This window comes from Achroia grisella, unplaced genomic scaffold (genome assembly GCF_030625045.1).
Source record: "Achroia grisella isolate CSIRO2021 unplaced genomic scaffold, CSIRO_AGI_Agris_v1 utg1245, whole genome shotgun sequence".
NCBI classification, from domain to species: Eukaryota; Metazoa; Arthropoda; class Insecta; order Lepidoptera; family Pyralidae; genus Achroia; species Achroia grisella.
The window spans coordinates 238,497-260,248 of NW_026712606.1; the positions used below are offsets into that span (position 1 = coordinate 238,497).

Here is a 21,752-nt window from a genome sequence, read left to right on the forward strand (position 1 = left end):
AGGGAGATGTCAAGGTAGATAATTATATTACTTTTGATATAAATAGAAGGGAACTTTAGAAAAGTACAATCATTGTCAACTAATTTGTAGGTAATTAAAGTTTTGAACAAAAATGAGTGTAGAGCCATGGGCATTGTACCATTAGTCTTTTCTTACTTTTCGAGTACGAGCCTACACTTGATGGATTTCGATAGAAGTATTGCGTCTGCGCGGACCTCCGAGCGTCGGACGTCGGTAAGGCAGCGCGTAGCCGCGTAGCCGTTACTACAGGGCTTGCCAGTCCGTTCGCCGCGGCTACGACGCACGCTCCTCTCTTTACTCATCCAACATTTGTATCCTACGCAGCGCGAAGCGATGTTCATAGACGCGTGATCGCATGATTATTGCTACTTAACAGTGACAGCTCAAGTGATTAATATTAACAGTAAAACAGGTGAATTTTGTTTATTAAATTTACTACAAGGCTACGAATGCATTTTCTTTAATACGAATCTTAGTCATAAGGGCATAAAGTTTCGCTCTCTATTACGATTATTTGTTAACTTTTTGCACGTAACAGATGGGATTTTTTTATAATAATTAAAGACGCTTTATTTACCTATGTTGGCGTAATAGTGTAAGTGAACTTTTCATATTCTAACAAATTAAGATCTATATAATGATAATCTTTCATTAATTTATATTATCTACATTAGCCGCGAAAATAATTAAAAAGTAAAAGTAATTTTTATCTGAGTCTTATAAGAATTTGTATTTAGTTATTACTACTTGAGTTTCTTGATGTTTATAAAGTAAAGGTAAGATACCTTTACTTTATAAACTGATGCGGATAATTTATTTTTCAACAATGCACAAAGGTAGACGGAGATAATATTCGACTTTCGAACTCCAGAAATAAATTTAAGCCAAATATTATGCCTAGTAGATTACCTACCTACTTGTGTGTTTACTAAGCTCACTATGCTTCAATGGATGATGGGATCATTATGTACTTATATTTGTAGCTTACATTGTACCAGCAGTAGACATATCTTAGATTCACTGTATTATTTGGTACTTAACTTTTTTTAAGTCACTGCATTGATATGTAAAAAAATTATACGTATAGACACCCATCGTCAATTTTAGCTCAACAGAGTAACTGGTAATAGGTAGTATTTTTTCAATGTGATATTTAAATACATTGACAAGATCCAAACCAAATTAGCCCAAACCAATATTTTTTTTTATTATGCATGTTCTATACAAACCCTTAATATAATAGATAATCCTATTATATTGTTATGTATATAGCATAATAGATAATCCTATATACATAACAATATAAACATGTACACATGAGTACGGAATGCCAGTATTGTGCGGAAATGTAATTCTTAGCTATCGGCAGGTGAAGGTTAAATCATTATAGTTGTAAAGGTGTATTCTTGTAAATACATTTCCAAGGATCTGTACCTAACTAAAAAATACGCGTTTCATTGTGATTTAATATTTGGTCGCAGGAACCAAACCTTTTTATATTTAAGATTAATTTATTGAGTAAAATTATAGGCATTATGTAATAAAAAATATGCCGCTATGCCTATGCTATATATATATAGGGTCCAATGGAATTTGTATAGTTTGTTTTGTTCATAGGTTTCTATCTGCAGGATTACCTAACCGTATAAACATTACTACTATAATACCATATGTAGTTTTCTAACTACTATAAACCAATATCATATTGTATCAATAATCGCATATATTTTTCTTATTGTATGCTGGTCGAAACTTGGACGTATATGTTCACGGCAACAGTTGTAAAAGTATCTCTATTTAACTTAGAATTCAATCTAATAAAATACATTACTTTGTCAATTGTTAAGTATATTATATATTCTAGGTATCTACATATATAGTTCTAATCAATATAAATTGAGACTGCTCCAGGGTAGATTAAAACAAAGCGAAAACTAACCAACCCCCGCCATTTCTTGTTAATTGGTCTCTAATTGTATTTAGACGTTCTCAATATTCTACAGCTCTTATTTGAATAATATTGAAGATCAGTCTTCAGTTGGTAATGGCAAAACATTCTGAGCACTTTCCAAGACACTTTGTTTTTGACAAGTCATTAGTGGAATGGAAATAAACAAGTATTTTGTAAAGGCACCTACGATTTGATGGCACCTGATTTCTCAACACATTTTGAGACACAACTTTAGTAAAGATCTCAAAGATTGTGATTTCTAACATTACATTAAAAGTTTTAATGTATTCGCAGAAATATTCATCATCTTTAGATTTTAAAATTATTCGCCATTCTACGTAAGTAAAGTTCTTTGCGATCAAAATACTTTTCAATATTCTCGCTGCTTTCAAATTGAAATAGACTCTGTTAAGACAACATGGTAAAAATATAACAGACATTTTAGTAGTTATGATTGGTTTTGACTGAAAATATAATACTAAATATATTTCTTATTATTACATTTTTGACAACAATCAACTTATACCTTTTTTAATAACGAATATTTAAGAAAGTTATACACGGCATAGCTGTGTGCCATAAAAATTTAAGTATACTATAAAATATTAAAAAGATTAATTTATTTATTTCCTATACCTAAAAATAACTTTTATAATTTTAAAGTGGAAATTTGTATTCACTAGGTAGGTATATTTAATAGCTAGGTACATTAATTTTAATAATAGATACTCATTTCTCACGAATGCCTACAAATTTCAATAAACGTACTTTGCATTATATTTATATTGGCAGAACTCGCATCATTATTTACAGACTACCTGCAAACTTTTTTAATAACGTAAAACCTACTAGCATACAATGAATGCAATAGAATAGAACCGGAAATGCTTCCAGAGCATTGTTAATATGACGTATCTTTAATCACGGCTGTAACATAAATGCTGTAAAATAACAAAAACGCGTCAGCAAGTACAGCGTGTGACAGTGAATTATGTGCAGCCCGCATTTTTACCATATACGTGTACCATTGTACCTTTTTATTCCGTTTAATTCATATACTTTTAGTAAATATTTCGGTTATACTTTTAATACCGTCATTAAGTAATGTACAATTATTATCAACGACGTTAACATTACCCACTTCTCTAGATACATTTGAATTCAATGTGGCAAACTTTCAACCTTCACTCAGATTATGTTTGTTTGTAGTGTTAATCAAAAGTATAAATTGACACAATATTTTTGATTAGATTTAAAGTAATAGGTTAAATACTACTAGGTTACGATCTCTTTTTTCATGATTTCACTACATTTGTAAAAATATAAAAAAAAAATAGAAGTAGCACATGGGTTAAACACTAAAAGAAAATAATACTTGTGCGCTGAAGAATACAATGGATACATATCTTAAAAATGATATGTAACTTCCTAAAAGACTTGTTATTTATGTATATTTACGTGTATAGGCGAGATGCAAGTTCCGGTATCCATTTATAATGCTTTGCCCTATATATCAGTGCCATTAAATATTTTAAAAAGTTAATAAACAAAATCACACCTTGCAAATTACGTATTTTCAAACCGTTCCCTTAGTAGAAGTGGAGTATCCACTGTACCCTTGCCTGTACCCCTGAAATTACCCCTTTTCCCGAGGGTATGACGTTAATGTATGTTCCGAATAGGTATGAAAGTTTATTCGCTCCACAATAACTAGTTATTTTCTACGCTACCGTGTGAATCCATCTTTCTGCGTTCATGTGAAAATTTTGCAAAAAATTTCATCTACTCATAATTTTATGATACCTACATAATGTAATAAGTAATTATAGAATAGTGTACATTTATACTGGTATAAAAATGTTATCGATATAGATAAAGATATGAGTTATAACTTATAGTAGAATAAATTATAGTATTTTGTAAAAAAAAACATCATCTGAAATATTTCATGTAAAATACGTGTAGGTTGTTCGGATTAATAACCATAAAACACTTAAAAAAACGCTGAAAAAGTTCCAAATGTTTTTGAATACTCAAGCTCCTACTACAAGGAATAACTTTCGAAATCTAAACATAAATAGGTGATTTAATTTGTTATTATTGGTCAAAGAGCGATGTTGACCTTTAGATATTTAAACACATCATTGCTGTCATAATTGTATACTCACTATAATCTTTGTTATATATGAAGGTTTCGTTTAAAATATTAATTATAAACTTAATAATTTTAAGTAAACCCCGAATAAAACTCTATTAATATCTAGCTAATAACCATCTCGATCATGGTAGCTTGGAAGCTTGGAAGCAAAAAAACGGTATTATAAATGGTTAATTTGTTTAGTGCTATGATGCCACAGTTCCTCTCACAGATACATATACAGACACGTAAAACTTATAAAATTGATCTATTTATATAGCGGGTTGAAAAATATTTCTTGCTACTTACATGGTAGGTACATCAAAAGTAACTCCACACTGGATAGGAAGTCTACATTACGGGGTTTTGTAATGAGTAAAATACAAACAGTGAAAGGTTTTAAATTTTATTATATAATAAGTATTATTTGTGTGTATAATGTGACATTTTTTGTTAATTTTACTCAGATTTCTGTGCAAATTTTGATCTAATACCAGTATTATACTAATATATATGGATTTCTTAAGGACTGTATTTTTAGTATTTTATTTTAAGAGAAAGTATGGTCGTGCACTATCACGTTTATTGTCATATCCACAATCAATCCAATCAATCCTTTTTTGTTAAATTTCGTTTTTTTACTTATTTTAATAATTTATGAAAGAAACCATATACAGCATGTTCATTGTTCTTAATTGGTGGGACCCTAACATACCGTATATAATTGGGTATACTAAGTTAGAAAGTCTCACAGGTATCTGGTAATAAACTTATTGCATCGATCGAGGACTTTGAGCTGTTGGTGGTAGCAATAAATATTTAGTCACATTTTTATACGAATTGTAATGAAACGACAAAAATAAATAATAATAAATAATTAAAAAAAGTAAGATATAAGTCGTCCAGATTTTATGATTTTATTATATGTAAATGTTTAAATTACTATATCTAATATACCATGACATTCATGATATGTTTTTTAAGCTTATACAGGAGGTAAAGATATTAAGAGTGGATCAAGACAGCGTAAGATATAATAGAGGCTGATTAGACACTATCTCATATTAAATTGACTTATAGCTGGAATTGAATCTAATGATAATCTAACTCTGATTTGGGTTTGGTTCTAAATAGCGGAATATTAAACCAATGAGTGACATTTCACTTCAAAAATAATGACATAAAATCTACCCCTAAGCGAGTTAAATAATGGCATATTATTTACCAGTACATAAATAATTATTACGAAGTCGAAACAAATTCAATTTGATATTAATAATTCATCTCGTGTCGCTGCTGAGTTGATGTCGCATATAGTCTAACAAGGCTATATAAAACAGTAACCCAATATAAGTTTTCATCAAAGTTGAATCGAGGCAATACGATCGTTGTGCCGTAACGACCTCCCGGGCCACTTTGGAACGCATTTCAGATGAGATTGAAACCGTTATTCCATACGCACAGATAAACGGCATGTATACAAACATACGCTTTCTCAGTAAAAAAATTACTCTTAAATATTCTTTAAATATATAAAAGTACACACACAGCACAGAAAGTACAAGTAACCCTGTTTATTAATTAGATAAATACTAGGTATATCATTCTGGATATATAATAAATATTTATTAAGCAGAACTAGCGCCGGGTTAAACAGCATATCCATATTAATTATCCGTCTGTCAATTTGAAATTAATAATAAGAATTTTAACTTCTATCTGAAAGGGTCCTATGCATTTAAAAATACTGTTCTTTCTATATTATTTATTGAATAAGCGTTCTATAAGTAATGCGTATTAAGCATATTATACAGTTTTCTACAGCACTAATACGAACTTTCACTACATTGAATTACTTGGAGATCTAAAGGGAGTATTACTGCTTCAGGTCCAAGAATCACAATAGGATTTGTTGTGTATAACGTCGATGAAAATGTACTCGCTCGGTATTATTATGCTTTCAGCAAGAGAGACCTGAACACGGCCGGTTACGTTGAGTAAATTCTAACTCGATTCGTACAGAGCGGCATGTTTAATCCTTTTGGTACAGCAGATTGACACAAATTTATTTTCCTTTTTGGTTATTTGGCTATGTATAAAAATTACAAATGAAAATGTACATACTGAGTATAGCAGTTATTAAAAAAGAAAATAACATTTAATACGAAACGTCTGCAAATATGACTATTTTAGTACAAAGTTAATAGAGTACATGATAAATAATACAATTTCATAGTAATACATTTTCATATTCCATTATTAAAACCAACACAGAAATGCGAGAGATAAACACTTAAGTAGTTCACGTCTGTTTCCTTGTCGTTTATTATCTCTGTTTATCTAAAGACAGTTCTATTCTCACACACATAGAGCATCAAACAAGCTCATTTATTTTAGGGGCTTCCACTGAAATGTGCTTTTCGCTTTGCACAAACTTTTGTCGGTCGACACACAAAGACTTGTCATGAGTTGTCATACCGTACTGTTTTTAGCGTCCAATAGAACTATTGTAACGCCAACGATGGTCGTTTGTCTATCTGTCAGGGCTAGGTAAAGATTCAATACAACTCCGTACAGATTAAAAATCAAAACTATAGTAAAATAACGACTTCATTAGTCATAAACTCAATTAGAATGTAAATAAAAAATATGGGGCTATTTCAATTCAGTTTTTGCGTATTGAAATATAACAGTCTCAACTATTGAAGTGGAACTTGTTTCAGTGGATTTCAACAGCAATTTATGGTTAGGTACAACAAGTGGGAGTTACGATACAGGTTGTTGTGGTTTTGACAGACTGCAGATATTCTTACTATTAACGTAACGAAAACTAACTAGTTTCGTCACCGCCAGTAATCATGTTGCCAGGAAGCCGCCGTGTAATGGTGACTAGGATAAATTTTACAGATATAGATCGCTGGTTTAGTTTTGTGTAACAGATTTAGTCTTTATAAAATTTCTGAATTGAGAATTGAGAAATGTAAGTCTCGAATTATGCTCAGCATTTTAACAGCATCTCAAATTATGACTAGCACTTGTGGAGGAGGTTAGTCGTTATTTATCATTGGGCCATTCATTTCAATTAGAAATGCAAAGGAGTTATCGCGTTTTTAACTTCTTTGTTTTGAGATATTCTTCATAGATAATCAAATTAGGAAACTACAGAATAGGGCTTATAATTAATTGAGAGTATACAATTTCTTGGATTTGAGACAAATAAGTGGCCATCTCCGTACCTAAGTGAAATGCTCGACTTGAAGTAGGTAATCGCTTTAACTGACGCTTGGTGGAGCGGACGGCAGACTCAGCGATGTTGATAAAATATGATGTATAAGAGCGGGCAGAATGTAAATTCATTACCTTGTTGGGCAATCTTCTGAAATATCAGATTTCTGTGAAACTTTAGTCGTTTATTACCGAAAAAATTATTCTGTTATCGGACAATGTAATTTAGTGTTCTTCGGTGAGTCAGATGACGCACACATTTCTTTATGTAGTTAAAACGGATTTATTGTTAATTGTATGACAAACGAAACTAGACAATGTGATTTTAAAACTTGTGCAGTTTTTACCAACGACATATTTAACTGGTTGGAATGAAATAAAAAGTAGCTGCGATTTTAATACTAAATATGTAGGTATTTAAAATTTATTGTTCATAATAAATAATGGATATGCAAAGAAGTGATTTACTTAGCTTTAGTTTTATAACATTAGTGCCATACAGATCTGCATTTGAGTACTACTCAATATTCATGTTGTCATAAGGTTTGATACCCTTGGGCGATTACGATAAAAACTGCAATATCAATCATATGGACAACAATTAATATTAAAAACAATTTATATATATGGATTGTAAATAAGAATTGACAGACTACAGTGTGATAAATATCTCTGGTCTAAACCAAACTTAATCGTTAATACAATAATAATCTAAGTAATGGAAATAATTGAATAAACTCAAAAATGTAGTCTAAATATTTCTAGATTATAAATAGTCTGATGTTATTTGTTGAAAAGGAAGAAAGATAATTAAATATACCTATCTAGATATTTAATGTCGATACTTCAAAAAGCCGTATTCCATCGATGTTGTTTGAATACCCAAGGAATAAGTACTTATTATTGATAGTAGTAATTTCCTTACATTCGCACATAAAAGCGATCAAAAGGTGTTTATTTAATAAAGGTAATCTTATTATTGTAATATCTAGTATTTAGGAACATTTGCGCTACTGAGCCTTAAAAGTTTATAAACCAAGAACAAATGAATATAAAAATCGTAGACTGTAATGTTTATTTATATAATAATATATATATGTATCACCAAGTGGCTTGTTCCGTAAGCTGCTTCCCGGGTAATAAGGTGATGATATATGACAGTGCAAGTTGTGGGGTAACCAAGTATAACACTTTAATCCTCAGTAATGCCAAAGCAGCAAAGGATACGCTACAGTGAATTTGTGATGTTTGTGATGAACATTCTATATCAAGAGGACTATCAATGCATTTATTATTCCAGTTCTATACAATTTTACTTTGTTTCATGAAAACGAATCCAATTAAAAAAAAAATAAGCACAATAGTATAGTATAGTAGAGAAATCGCGTAACCAATATAATATAAAAGATATTGTATGTTACATTGTGTTACATTACGATTCGGCATTTGTATATAAAAAAAAGTTATTATATTTCATACCACTGTATCGGGAAATACAATCCTAATAATCGATCACTCACAAGTTCGCAACAGGTCTAACCTGGGACTTGGCGTTCCCTAGTTGACCCGTCGCAATCTTGTAAAAGAATGATGTTCAAATATGTTTGAGTATGAAAATGTGTCACAGTTCGATATCTGTTGTAAATAGGCCAAGAATTTAAATGTGCCCTCTATTGTAGGCGTAGTGTTATTTTCTCGTATTTATTTAAAATTTAAACTAATTAGATAGTAGATAATAATATTGTAAGACTGCACAATTATGGCAAATCCATTATATGTTGATTATTTTATTAATATTAGAAGCGTGAAAGTGTATCTGTCTCTTCGTTGCCTATTGGCATTAAACATTCAGCTGATCGTAATGAAATTTAACATATTTGTTGTATGGTTATATTGTTGTTAAAAAAGTAAGTAAAATAAAGGTAGCAAGGGTGTAAGATAAAGGGAGTTTGAAACTAAAAATACGATATGGTCACTTACTATCAGAATAGGAAGGGCAACAATTGCTATTCCTGTTATCTACTTAAAGAAAATAATCATATTAATTAATTTTAACTACAGTAAAGTACTCGTAAAGTCTACATTTTCTTAGAATTCAAGATGCCCAAGACAAAGCGATGCCCAAAAAACAGGTAACCTGTTTTTCTCATTTCATTTATACAAAGTGCAGTAACAATTTGGACTTGTGAGCGTAAATAAGGGTCAGTGAGATAAAAAGACAGCGCGGCCACGACTTGTGATAGTGACATATGTGACCCCCGCCCTTTCGTTGCTCTCACCACTCACCACACGTGAGTTATGGCGCAAATTAATTTTAGGGTCACCTCGACACAACTAAGTACCTAAATATAAAAAAATATTATTCTGGCTAATTATTGTTAAATATAGAATAATTACTACAAACAATTCTATATTATTTAATTCATAATTATGTGAACAGGAAGGTCCTTAAATATTTTGAAAAAGTGACTACTTAACATTATTAATACTAAAATATTAAATGACATAAAAATAGTAACGGACTGACTAGTTCTATTAGTAATTAAAATAATTGAATATTTATTTAGCTCAATTCTGTGAATATAACCTAAAAATAATTGTTATTATTGAGGTTTGGAAAGAATACAAAAACTAAATAATGGCGAGTTATTTCTAGAGTTACTCATCCAATTTAGTTTTTCTCAATGTGGTTAAAAGACTAACCACGCACGTTAATGTTTATTCGTCGACAGTTTTAAATAAAGATAAAGTTTTTAAATTGTATTTTGTCTAAAAAAAAAACTATTACCATTCTTTTCTATGTATGCAGGATAAGCCGAACGAATAATTTTAAATAAAATCATCTATAATACATGATTTTACTTGATATTAAATGGATCAATAATATACTTTTTATTTTTAACATTAAAAATGTCATTAATGTATTATACATTTATCAAGTATTATTACTTTTAGCAAAAAACTCAAATTGTTTGAAATTATTTAATATGATGTATTTTATTCCAAAGCTCATTCCCATTTAAGATAATTGTATGGGGTCGTAAAAACCCGACAATCATTAAGTATCATGAATTAAGGGTAATTAACTCAATATGTGACATTTCGGATAATGGTTTTTAAATATATATTTATGTCTTTATATATATTCGTTGCACTTAAATTCAATCATAATTAACTTAATTAAAATCAAGCATTTTGTTGGCTATACATATTGTAGGTGTTTTTGTTGGTTTAATTTTTATCTTTATTATTTAGTCTCTATTCTCTTTTTTGCATACCTAAGTTAGGTATAGTATTTAAAAACTCAGTACCCATTAAGTAACCGTAATGTATGAGAATATAGTCATTGAACGTTTGTTACAAACGTTAAAGTTACTGGTTATTAGGTGGGTGATATATTTTTTTAGTAAAATGTTATAATTCATTCATCATCATCATTCCAAATTATAATTACAGTTACATGTAATTATAATTTGGAATATGAATTATAACATTTTACTAAAAAAATTCTTGATATGTCAGCCAATTTTCTATGAAGTCTGATGTTACACGTACTTGGACTTGTGATTTAAAAATTAAATAAAAATATATTTTAGGCCATGTAATATTATGGACACATATATCGTATGGAGTGATGTAACGTTATATCACTTCATGTTTCCATAAAGCGCCCGTAGCTATCATTTATCAGGTGCTGTATTCCGGTGAGAGTAAAACGTTTTATAAAACATTTGTTTTTGCAGAGATTTAAAAGTCACATGGACATTAATTGTTCTCTGGAACCCTATCGTTAGTGAATAAATTTAAAAGCAAAGGTATGCCCTTGTTTACTTCTATTATGAAGTTGAATATTTAAAGATTTGTTCGTCTATGTTTGTGAAAATCCAGCAGCTAAAATTTAAAGCGTTGACATAATTTAACGTGGTTATTACCTAGAATAGAAACGGCACCGGTCCCATTTTTATTGCCAAGACGGAACACTTACAATTTTACGTTCGTACGTTGTTAAATTTATTGAAAAGATAAATCAGCACATCTACACGATTCTATTATCGGATACATTCCCGAACTGGTCAGAATTGTTCATAGACATCTAATCTAACTAGACAAGTTGTTATGTATTTATATTGGACTATGGCCGCTGTGGTGTTTGTCTATACTTGCTTCTATTATGTATTAATAATTATTATATCTTATACTAATTTCATTATTATGAATACATATAATATAATACAATCTAAAAACCGAGATGATTAAAGTGATAGATCCGACCCACATCGATTTTTTTCTAACTACCTCCGGTTGAATTTTTTAATGAAAACCTTGTAAACATGTATTTTGGTTTTGGTGTTATGTTTCATATATCATAACTGTGATGGAAGGATTCAAGGAAGAACCCGGGAATCAATGAACTGAACTTATTAATTACAAAAAACTAAACTGAAAAGAAATACTTTAGAAGATACATTAATTAAAAAAGTAACTGTAATGTTGACAAAAGATTGGTTGAAGATTTTTCGTAGGAATTCAAAGAAATTACACTATTTTTGAATTAATATTTTTAGACAAAAAAGTACAATTATAATAAATTTATCTTTGTTTCATTTGTATTTAATCAGGAAGGATACTGCTATTGTACGAGATAAAGTCCACCAGCGGCAATTTCAGAGCCTCAAAGCCAAATACGTAGGCAGGAGCAGATAATCTTTATTTATTCTATAGAGTTTCATTTTTATAAATACTCAGATATATTTTCTTATTCAGGTCCATTTATCTTTCTTATCCAAAATTTGTTATAATTGTGTGGAGTTCACTAAGACTGTAGCTAAATCAAAAATATCTTATTAGTATATTCAATTTAGTTTTGTTAGCTTTCTTACTTCTATCAGATGTATCACATTGACCGTAGTCTTAGTCAATGACTACGATAATGATTTTTTATTGTTAAGTGTTGTAATTATTCTGTGGTCGAGTGCCTCGTTTAAATCATGTCAAAATGTCTAGACAGGTAGTGAGGTGAAGATCTGTGTTATTCAATCTCACTAAATTATACCTGAATGCAATGATGGCTGGCTCACTCATCTGACGAGTGAAAGAGTAGTAGATACCTATTCGTAGAGATTGGTTTGCTTCTGTCAATACAACGGAAAAATGTTGTTACTTATTTATTATTGTGTATTTTATATCTTTTCCACAATATTATGTGTAATTTATACTCATAAATAATTTTTCTTTTCAATGAAAGAACAAATTTTATTTCAGTTGTTTACTCATTTATGATTGCTGGTCAAACTACAAAGGTATTCAGTATTTAAAATAGATTAAGTTGGTGGTAATGAAGGTTATTTTAATTACTAGGGCACCTATTATATATATCTATAACTTGTATTTGTAAATATATTGATACATGATATTTTTATTTGAGAGTACAATATCATTTGTATGCACTGGTCTTAATTTTACCTTCAGCAATCGTAGTTTATATGCGGGTGGGTCGGTAATGAGATTTGAAAAAGCCTTCCCCTGTCGCCGGATGCAGACCGAGGGCGGGGCGGTCACTCGTGGATGATCTATGCGAATTTTTTATAGCCATTTAACTATGTGCTACATATAATTTGAAGACTACGGCAAAATTATGGCTTACCATTTGTTTTACTCATAAACTGGAATGAAATGTATTTAACAGTATGGGTCATCTCTCTTATACTTTACCTAATAAAAATATTATTAGTTTGTCAGATGTTCACGCACAAGTACATGTGAGTGAACATCTTATTGTTTTACTTTGTGAATATATAGATTTCGCCTCTTACAATTAAAATAACCGATTAATGCTAAAACAGAAGTTTCTACCATGAGGTTAGGTTTTTATATACGTATATAAGAAAAGACTTTTTTTATAAAATACTTTGCCAGATCCTATTCAATAATGTTTTATTTAATATTTACTTTCGTGTTATATTATAATTTTGATGATATTGGAACTGCATTTATACTGATAGAAATTCGATTTAAAGAATCGCAATATTCGTTTTATTTGCTAAAAAAACAAATCAGACTAATAAAATCCAATCATAACAAATAATGAAATCTTGCAAAATTTTTGTACTTCAGAAACGCAATGTTTTACAAGAACATGTAAAAATATATTTTTATCTTACTTGTGTTAGTAATCGACTAGTGTGCTGCGACGCAAATTCTATCTCTGAAATTAAGATAGCGACTATTTAGGACGAGGAAGAAATGTAAGAACGACAACTTCGCGGATACGCAAGTGTTTGTGTGGACTACATGGACAGCTATAATGATCTATCCATTGTGACCCACGATTCACTGTATCCCACGCTCCCCTACATTCGATAGTGATCTTTGTAATATATATACCTTTTGTAATATAGATACCAACTTTTTTCATAAATATTAATCACAATTTTTATACATTTCTATAACACATTTTTGTGTTTGAATTTGACATGACTAATCATTGAAATTACTTATTTGATATTATCGGGTCTTATTTACTAATCTTTTTTACCTGCATTTACATTTTTAATTACTAAGTTTTTAACGTTACAAACAAATTATAATTACTAATTATAATTTGTTTGTAACGTTAACATAGGAAAATTTAAAAATAGGATCTGTTGTTATGATATTTATATCAACTATACAAGTTGTATTTAGATTGAGAAGAACATAATCTTCTTATAATTCCTCTTAAATAATTCAGAGTAGTCACTGGTACTGTAAAGCATACAAAAAAAATCAATATCTACTCTCCATGTCAACAAAATTATACGAGTCATTTATATTACTAGTCTGTGGCGTAAATTATGTACATAAAGGGCGAGTTAAGCTGCGCAAGTACTCTACAGAAGCTTTTCAAGCATTAATATCTAATGAATCTTGCATGTCGCTTTTGGATTATGTCTATTTAAACTAACATAGTTTTTTATGAGTTCGATTACATTTGTACAATGAAAACTACCAATGATTTTCCGTATTATATCTATATCCTGATATAATGGCCTTTTGTCAGGATTTCATATTTATAGAGTATATTTTTAGAGATAATATTATATCTGTATGTAGTTTTAATATAAAGAGATAATCACTGTCTTATAAAAATAGATCGTATCTACTATTATTTTCTTCTAACTGGTGATAGTGAGCCACGCTATGATTAAAGAAATCATTGGTAATAATTAATATTATTGTCACATCTCGTGTGAATAACGAAAATACCAGAGATAGCAATAGGAAATATTATTCACTCTGTTGTATGCTGAATCTGATGTATGTTCGAAATAATAAATACTATAGAAAATAGTATAGGTTTTAGGATATCATCTTTACTGTTAGGATATTATCGTAGGAGTTGAAATTATACGATATTAATTATTAATTCTGGAAATTAAAAAATATAAAAGACTGGAAATTAAATGCAATAATTTTATTTTTCGACATTTAACGCTTGCTGTATTAATATTATACTAAAGTCTAAAATAATTAGTTAGTAGTAAATTATATTTTTAAACATTTATATAGGGATATTATGTAGTTTTATTCGACTTTATTTCATATGTAGATAGTACGTATACCAATTTTACATTCGAAGCAGATTCTGGTAATAGTTGTTTTATTACCAGAATATGCTTCGAATGTAAAATACGACAGACAGTCAATAAACAATCCAATAAAGTACCTATAATATATGAAATAGCCATTGATGTTAGCATTATTTATAAACCTATAATATATGAATATTATAGGTTTAGTGTAGCACTAATATAAATTAAATCTTTTGTCATCTACAACGTTCATTTTAGCTCTCCTCTCTCTAATTTCTCTCAAGACTGCTTCAATTAAAAGTATAGGTACTGTTTAGAAATTTAAGAGATCCCGTATTATATTGTAATAACCTTTATGTTTGAACAAATTTATAATTCGAATACTTTTCTATCTAAATCTACATCAATTTATTTTTCCTTTAGGTATTATTAAATTTATTTTAAGTAATTGAAAAAAGAAATGCTACTTGACAAGACAGAAGAATTAAGAAATTGCATTTTCATGACATACCAGGTCAAGCGTATTATGGTTATGCCCCAGAGTACTATAGAAGGGAGACGAATTCAATTTCATTTTTCTGAGTATAAAGAAATGTAGAATATTCATGAAGCACTCGGCTGATTTTTTGAAATAATGAACGTCATAAATGTACTGATACTTTTTTGGTATCCTAAAAAAAAAATAATTGCTATTGATAAACAAATGTATGGGCGACATTAAACAATAGAATTTTAAACTCGCTATAGAAAAACGTTAATAACTAATTAAACTGCGGCTTAAATAATCATAACATTATAAAATATCTAAAAATGGGCATAAAATATTTACCAACTGCTTGTCTAACTAGTATTTTTAATTGTTCAAGTAAGATTCATTTTGGTTTCCCACTAATTAACATTGAACTCCTGTAAATGGTTTAATCATAATCTCTGAGGCTTGAGACGAGGCAATATTCTAGCAGTTAGGAACATATAGTTGTAATATATAGTTTATAAAATTTTATTATATGCTCATGATAATGTAATGCTAGATGAGATAGAGGGTGATCAAAGTTTTAATCGATTGCTGTCCCACTGTTCATCGTATCTACTTAACATTAGGTGTCGGAGGGTGCCAATATCTTTCATATTAATTGCTTTCATTGACAACGTTAATCGGGGTTCTGGCTAAGAGGGTTTGTACTGAGGAAAAAATCGTACAAAAACATCTCTATCGGTATTCTGTTATACCAATTTTAATAAGTATCACTAAGCAGTTTGTTTTGCAAGATGTGTTACTGTAAAATTATGTAGCAGTGAAATTACTGAGTACGGGGTCATGCCATCTTAGTCCCCACAATCAAAACCACCATGGGTATAATATGCGGTCGTGATTTAAATATCATGCATATAGGATAGTTAACTTTTACCATCTGATGGGCTATCAGCTTGTTGGCCATTATACCTTTAGTTACATAAAAAAAGAGATAGAATTTAATACTTTACACAGTGAGTGAGATTCGAACTCCACTGGTGTTTATATATAAAATATTGTAGATATAAAAAGTGAACAATAAGTGCTGAGTGCCAAGTGTACTCCTACTATTTCAAGCTCAGATAAGCAATATACGGAGGCAATTTACTTGCTAGCCGTCTGTTCTATTTATTACAAGATGTGTAATATGTAATGAAATGTGCCTTTTGAATAATCTGAACATAACTGTATCATAGTATTATTTCATTGAACCGTTATTTATGTACCAAAAGTTTCCATGCAATCTTGTCTTGTCTCAAATCAATGACTGCAAATTTACTATTTTAGAGGATTCTCTCTAACGAGATATTTTTGATCCTTCCTGCTGGTCTGATTTCCATGAACTAAATTAATATCTATTTAATGATCCTTCAAATAAAAAAGAAATATATTTAATATAAACAATATTAATCACTCTTTATGTCGAAGATTAAATATCTAAATTATAAATCTATCTCAGATTATATAGGTATCTATATCTATGATACACCGTGCTTATTATTCTGAGTTGTTAAAAATAACAAGACAACGTTACTATCGCCTGCTAAACATCCAAAGGAAACGAAATAAACGCGCGCGAAGTCCCGTTAACGGAGCACAGTGCGATGTCGAAGTTTTACCTTTGTTTTCGTTTTATTACTGATATAATACGGCAGTATTGTGCGATGTTAGGTGCGAAGTGTATTTCTTCTCTCTCTCTACAATTGAACACTTTATTACTGCTGCGTTTCATAAATAAATATTGTAATTTTGTGAAATTGCTTTAGTGGTATTTGGAGCTTCCTCAATCGATGAGAATGTTTAATATCCACAAAATACCATCTCATCTAGATGTACAACTCATTTTCGGCAGGATGTTCTTAATTAAAATATAAATGTGAAAACACAGGATGGTAATGACATCTAATAAGCCTTCGGGTGACAATAGCGGCGTTAAGGTCCCGAATTCAGGGGCCAAAGAGACTAGGCGAAAACGAATTTTATGAATATTATTCCGTGTTACCATAACATTATAACATCAGCGCGAATGAGTTCCATTATAATATGATGAAGTCACATTCATTTCATTATGAATATTAAAAAAGTATCATGTCATTCTTAGATATCAAATATATCTATAGAAACATATAGATAAATAAAATTTTAATGTTAGTTTGTTGTCCCAAATTGAGAATAAATGCACATGAAAGTAACTATATAAATATACATAATATACATATATAAAAAAAATCTTGCTAATCTCCGAAAAGGCAGAATCGATTTTGATGGGATTTTCGCTTGCAGATAGCTGATGCTATAAGGAGTAATTTATGCTTCTCTTATTTTAAAAATTATATATATTTTAATATAATAAAAATCAAATTCAACGCGGTCCAGGGTAACAACTTGTATTAAATTAAATTAATTACTAAAATTTAATTATAAGTTGAGTTAGAGCTAAAGTTACTATTAATTATAATATATAATTATTAATTATTGTGTGATATCCAATTGTTTAAACGATAAAAGATTCAACAACATTTTAAAGTTTACAACAACTTTTACATTGGGGCGGGGTCCCAATGTAAAAGTTGTTCAGTATCATCATCACCATTCTCTACCTTCAGAGAGAGTTGTTATACCACCCTTTCCGTTTCCTTCACAATTTGTATAAATATATTATTATACGCCTTTACTACTTAACAATAATATCAGAGTAGAGGGAAAATACTCGCAATGTTTATGCTTCAGCGACATTACCTTTTCCACTTCGCGTTTCCCTTGAATGCAAGACAACGTGCGGTGTCTCGAAACAACTTGATGTGCTCTTTGAACCCTGAATAATAAATCTTATTTTACTTCACCTTTGTTCTAACATCTAAATGATTAGTGTTGTTTTAGATATGAACCTTTCTAAGCCGCAAATGGAAATACTGTTTAACAATAGGTGTGTTGGGTCTTTGTTTTTATTTTCCCAAAGTTCTTTGACACAGCATAAAAATTGGATGACGTAAGTTCGGGAAGTCCGCCTTTCAGCGAGTGGACGTGCAAAGCTTTTATTTTGTGCCAGGGCTTTGTTACTAGAATACCGAGCTTGGAGTCGCTCGCGACTCTGAATGTTAATCAAGCGATGAAGGGGAAAGGACGGCGTCCATCAGTTATTCATGTCATAACGATGTCTCCCCGAAACTCTTTTAGCGCCCTATCGCTCATACCCGTTGCCTTTGTCTGTTACTTTGATGCTATTATTTGTATACCTGCTTGTTGTGTAACTAATTGTTTATTGCTGGTACAATTTATTCTGGGCATGTTCTCCAATTTAATATTTAAATTTAATTGTGTTGTGAAATAGGTATTCTCTGCCAGTGTAACCTCTATTCGTTCACTTACACACGACGAGTATTCGCCAGCAATGCCAGTTTCTACTTTGTAAACTAACCACTAAGTTAGTACTAGTACGAAAGGAACTTGTTTTTTGTAGTTTTTAGAGTGCGTGGTGGTTTAGCAAACAAATAAACACAATACACATTACATTTTGTAAGTACCCTGAACAACAATAAAAGAGACGTACGATCTATTTAGTAAAGTAAGAAAATTGAGAAAACTTTGTGTCGTTTTTTTGTTTATTTTTCTGATGGTTCAAAACAGTTAATTAAGGGAAGACGTTTTCAGTTTTATAATATAGTATTTTATAGTAAATATTCAAGAACAACGAATGTGTGTAATGTAATTTTATGTACGTATATTATTACTATATTTACATGTAAGAAAGTACCGCAGAATACCAGTGTCGTGGCACCTCGTCACCACATATGCTGAGCGGAGACCTATTTGGACTATCTAATTCGTATAATCCAATATGTAATTTAAAAATTAAATATTTTTTTGGTATTGTTATGTGTACCAAATATACTTATATTCTTTCTTTATATAATTATATTATATCATAATCAAGTATGATACATACAGTATTTATTATTCTATGATATAGAATTAATATTTCGCCAATTAAATGATAAAATGTTTTAAAAGCATTTCGTTTTGAATGATTCTACTAAGGCGTGTACTGCGCTTTGTAAAGATGTGAGCAGCGGGTGTTTTCATCCACAAAATTTGTGTTGTATTCACAACGAGAATTGTGTCGTAAACCTACATATGTAGGTTTGTATGCTTTTCTTTATACCAGCATAAGTTTCGCACATTCAGGAGTCCAGGCCTGTAAAATATATGAAAGTATAAAGTATGTGAAAAGTTTTTGATGTTACTGTAAAACTTAATTGTAGAGGAGTCTAAAATTGGCTTGATAATTAACTTTCTTAACTTTCTACAGCAAAGCTTTATTAAATTAATAGCGAGAATGTATTTTGACATAAATATTATAAGGTATATAAATATTCAAAAGATATATACCTACATATATCACTGATATAGATAATTATCACAAAATGAAGAACAAGGTCTGCTTAAACCAAAGAGTTCAAAGTTTAGTTTATATTTTTTTGCGTAGAAATTAAGAGTTATCTGCATCTTATTGAAAGCTGAAATGTATTGTAATTGGGAAGACTGATTAGAAGAGAATTTCGGAAGAAAAAACGGTGGTGATTAATTTTGAAATATAAGTATTCAATATACATTGTTCTAATCGAAATTTACTAAATCAACTTATAGTGAAAACTCACTTGGTGACATTTGTACTGCTACTGTCGAATTCATTGAATTCGAAATGAACCCATCGATCATGTAATCTCTGAAGAGATTCCTTATTATGAGGCTATTACTTTAAATTATTCAATTACTCTAGGTGCAATTCATTGTAAATATTAGAATTGTCTTGGAATAGTCATTAATATACGTTTCTTACATACAACTCCACTATTACGCAGATTTCTTATTTCTAGTGATATTTAAATAGCGTGAATGTTGAGATATACAAATATGTGTATATAATATGTAACTAAATAATAATATTATAACCATATACCTACTCTCTTACTTTAAAAATAAAAACAAAAAATATCCTTTCGATTGTCATTCTAGCAATTTGAAAAAAATCATCTAAATCATATCCAATACTAATCATCTAACAACTATATTGTTTCTGATCGTAAAGGGAATGTTAATTTCAGTTTGGAGTCTTTTCATATCTATATAAAAGAAAATCTTTTTTTTATATGCCACGTAGGTGTTAAACAAGCATACGGCCCATTTGATGGTAAACGGTTACCGTAGCCTATGGACGCCTGAAACACCAGGAGTGTCACATGCGCGTTGCCGACCCTTAAGAATCTTTAATATACCCTTCTTGAAAAGCCCCATGCTGTAGTCTATCGAGAAAACCTCGGCAGGTAGTTCATTCCACAATCTAAGTGTATGCGAGAGGAAGCTCCTCTGAAACCGCACTGTCGGAAACCACTTAGGTTCCAGCGTGTGGGGATGAATTCCCTGTCGATGGCGAGCGGTGTGATGGTAAAAGGTAGCCGTAGGCATCATGTCAAACAATTCATTAGAACACAGTCCGTTGTATATTCGGTAGAACACACAAAGCGATGTGAAGTGTCGCCTCAAGCTAAGTGATTCGATACCGTTTGAGAGATTGGGATCATCGACAATTCTCATAGCACGTCTCTGAACCGAGTCAAAAGGACCGAGCTGGTATCCAGGTGCTCCCGCCCAAAGATGAGAGCAGTACTCCATCTGCGGCCGAACCTGCGACTATACAAGAGAAGTCTCTGGTCCGCAGTGAAGCACCGCCTCGCTCTATTCAGTACACCGGGTTTTTTGGACGCCAGCTTGACCTTTTCTTCGAGGTGACTACGAAACTTAACTGTGCTACAGATGTCGACACCGAGAATTCCAATACTCTTAGAGATGGTAATGGATCTCTACAACAGTCTGAAGTTGTAGATTATATTATTAATTCTACGTATTTATTTTGTTTTTAAAATGTTATGTATCAAGAAGATAAAAATCTTGGTATCACAGGAATTAATTTAGCTATATGGTACTTGCGTGTCGCATTTTTTTATACCTACGTGTTTCAACAATGGCCGTGCGGTGCGTATAATAAATTGAAATGATTTACGTAGCTCACGCAGGTCAGGATCGTCTTTTTCTCGCCGAATTTATTATCAAAGCGACAATTTTGCCACGCTACACGTTAAAAGATGGGCATGCACGAGATAAATAAGTTGACACATGTAATCTTATATTCACCTGTGCAAGATTATACGGGTCACTGTTCACCACCATGTTTATTTAAAGTAAGGGCCAACATCTCATTCGCAACATCTAAGCATAGTTAGTTGAAAGAAACGTAGAATAATTGCTTTTTATAATTTTACAATATAAATATTT

At 30.6% G+C, this 21,752-nt stretch overlaps 1 protein-coding gene across 1 annotated transcript in view; it reads left to right on the forward strand.

Annotated features, from left to right (window-relative positions):
- The first annotated feature begins 253 nt into the window (after positions 1 to 253).
- The window catches only part of LOC131854838 (leucine-rich repeat-containing protein 15), a 30,657-nt gene continuing 9,158 nt past the window's right edge, over positions 254 to 21,752 (forward strand). The window contains exon 1 of the mRNA XM_059206007.1: positions 254 to 433. The gene's annotated coding sequence lies outside the window, so the exon portion shown is untranslated. The remainder of the gene's footprint in view (positions 434 to 21,752) is intronic.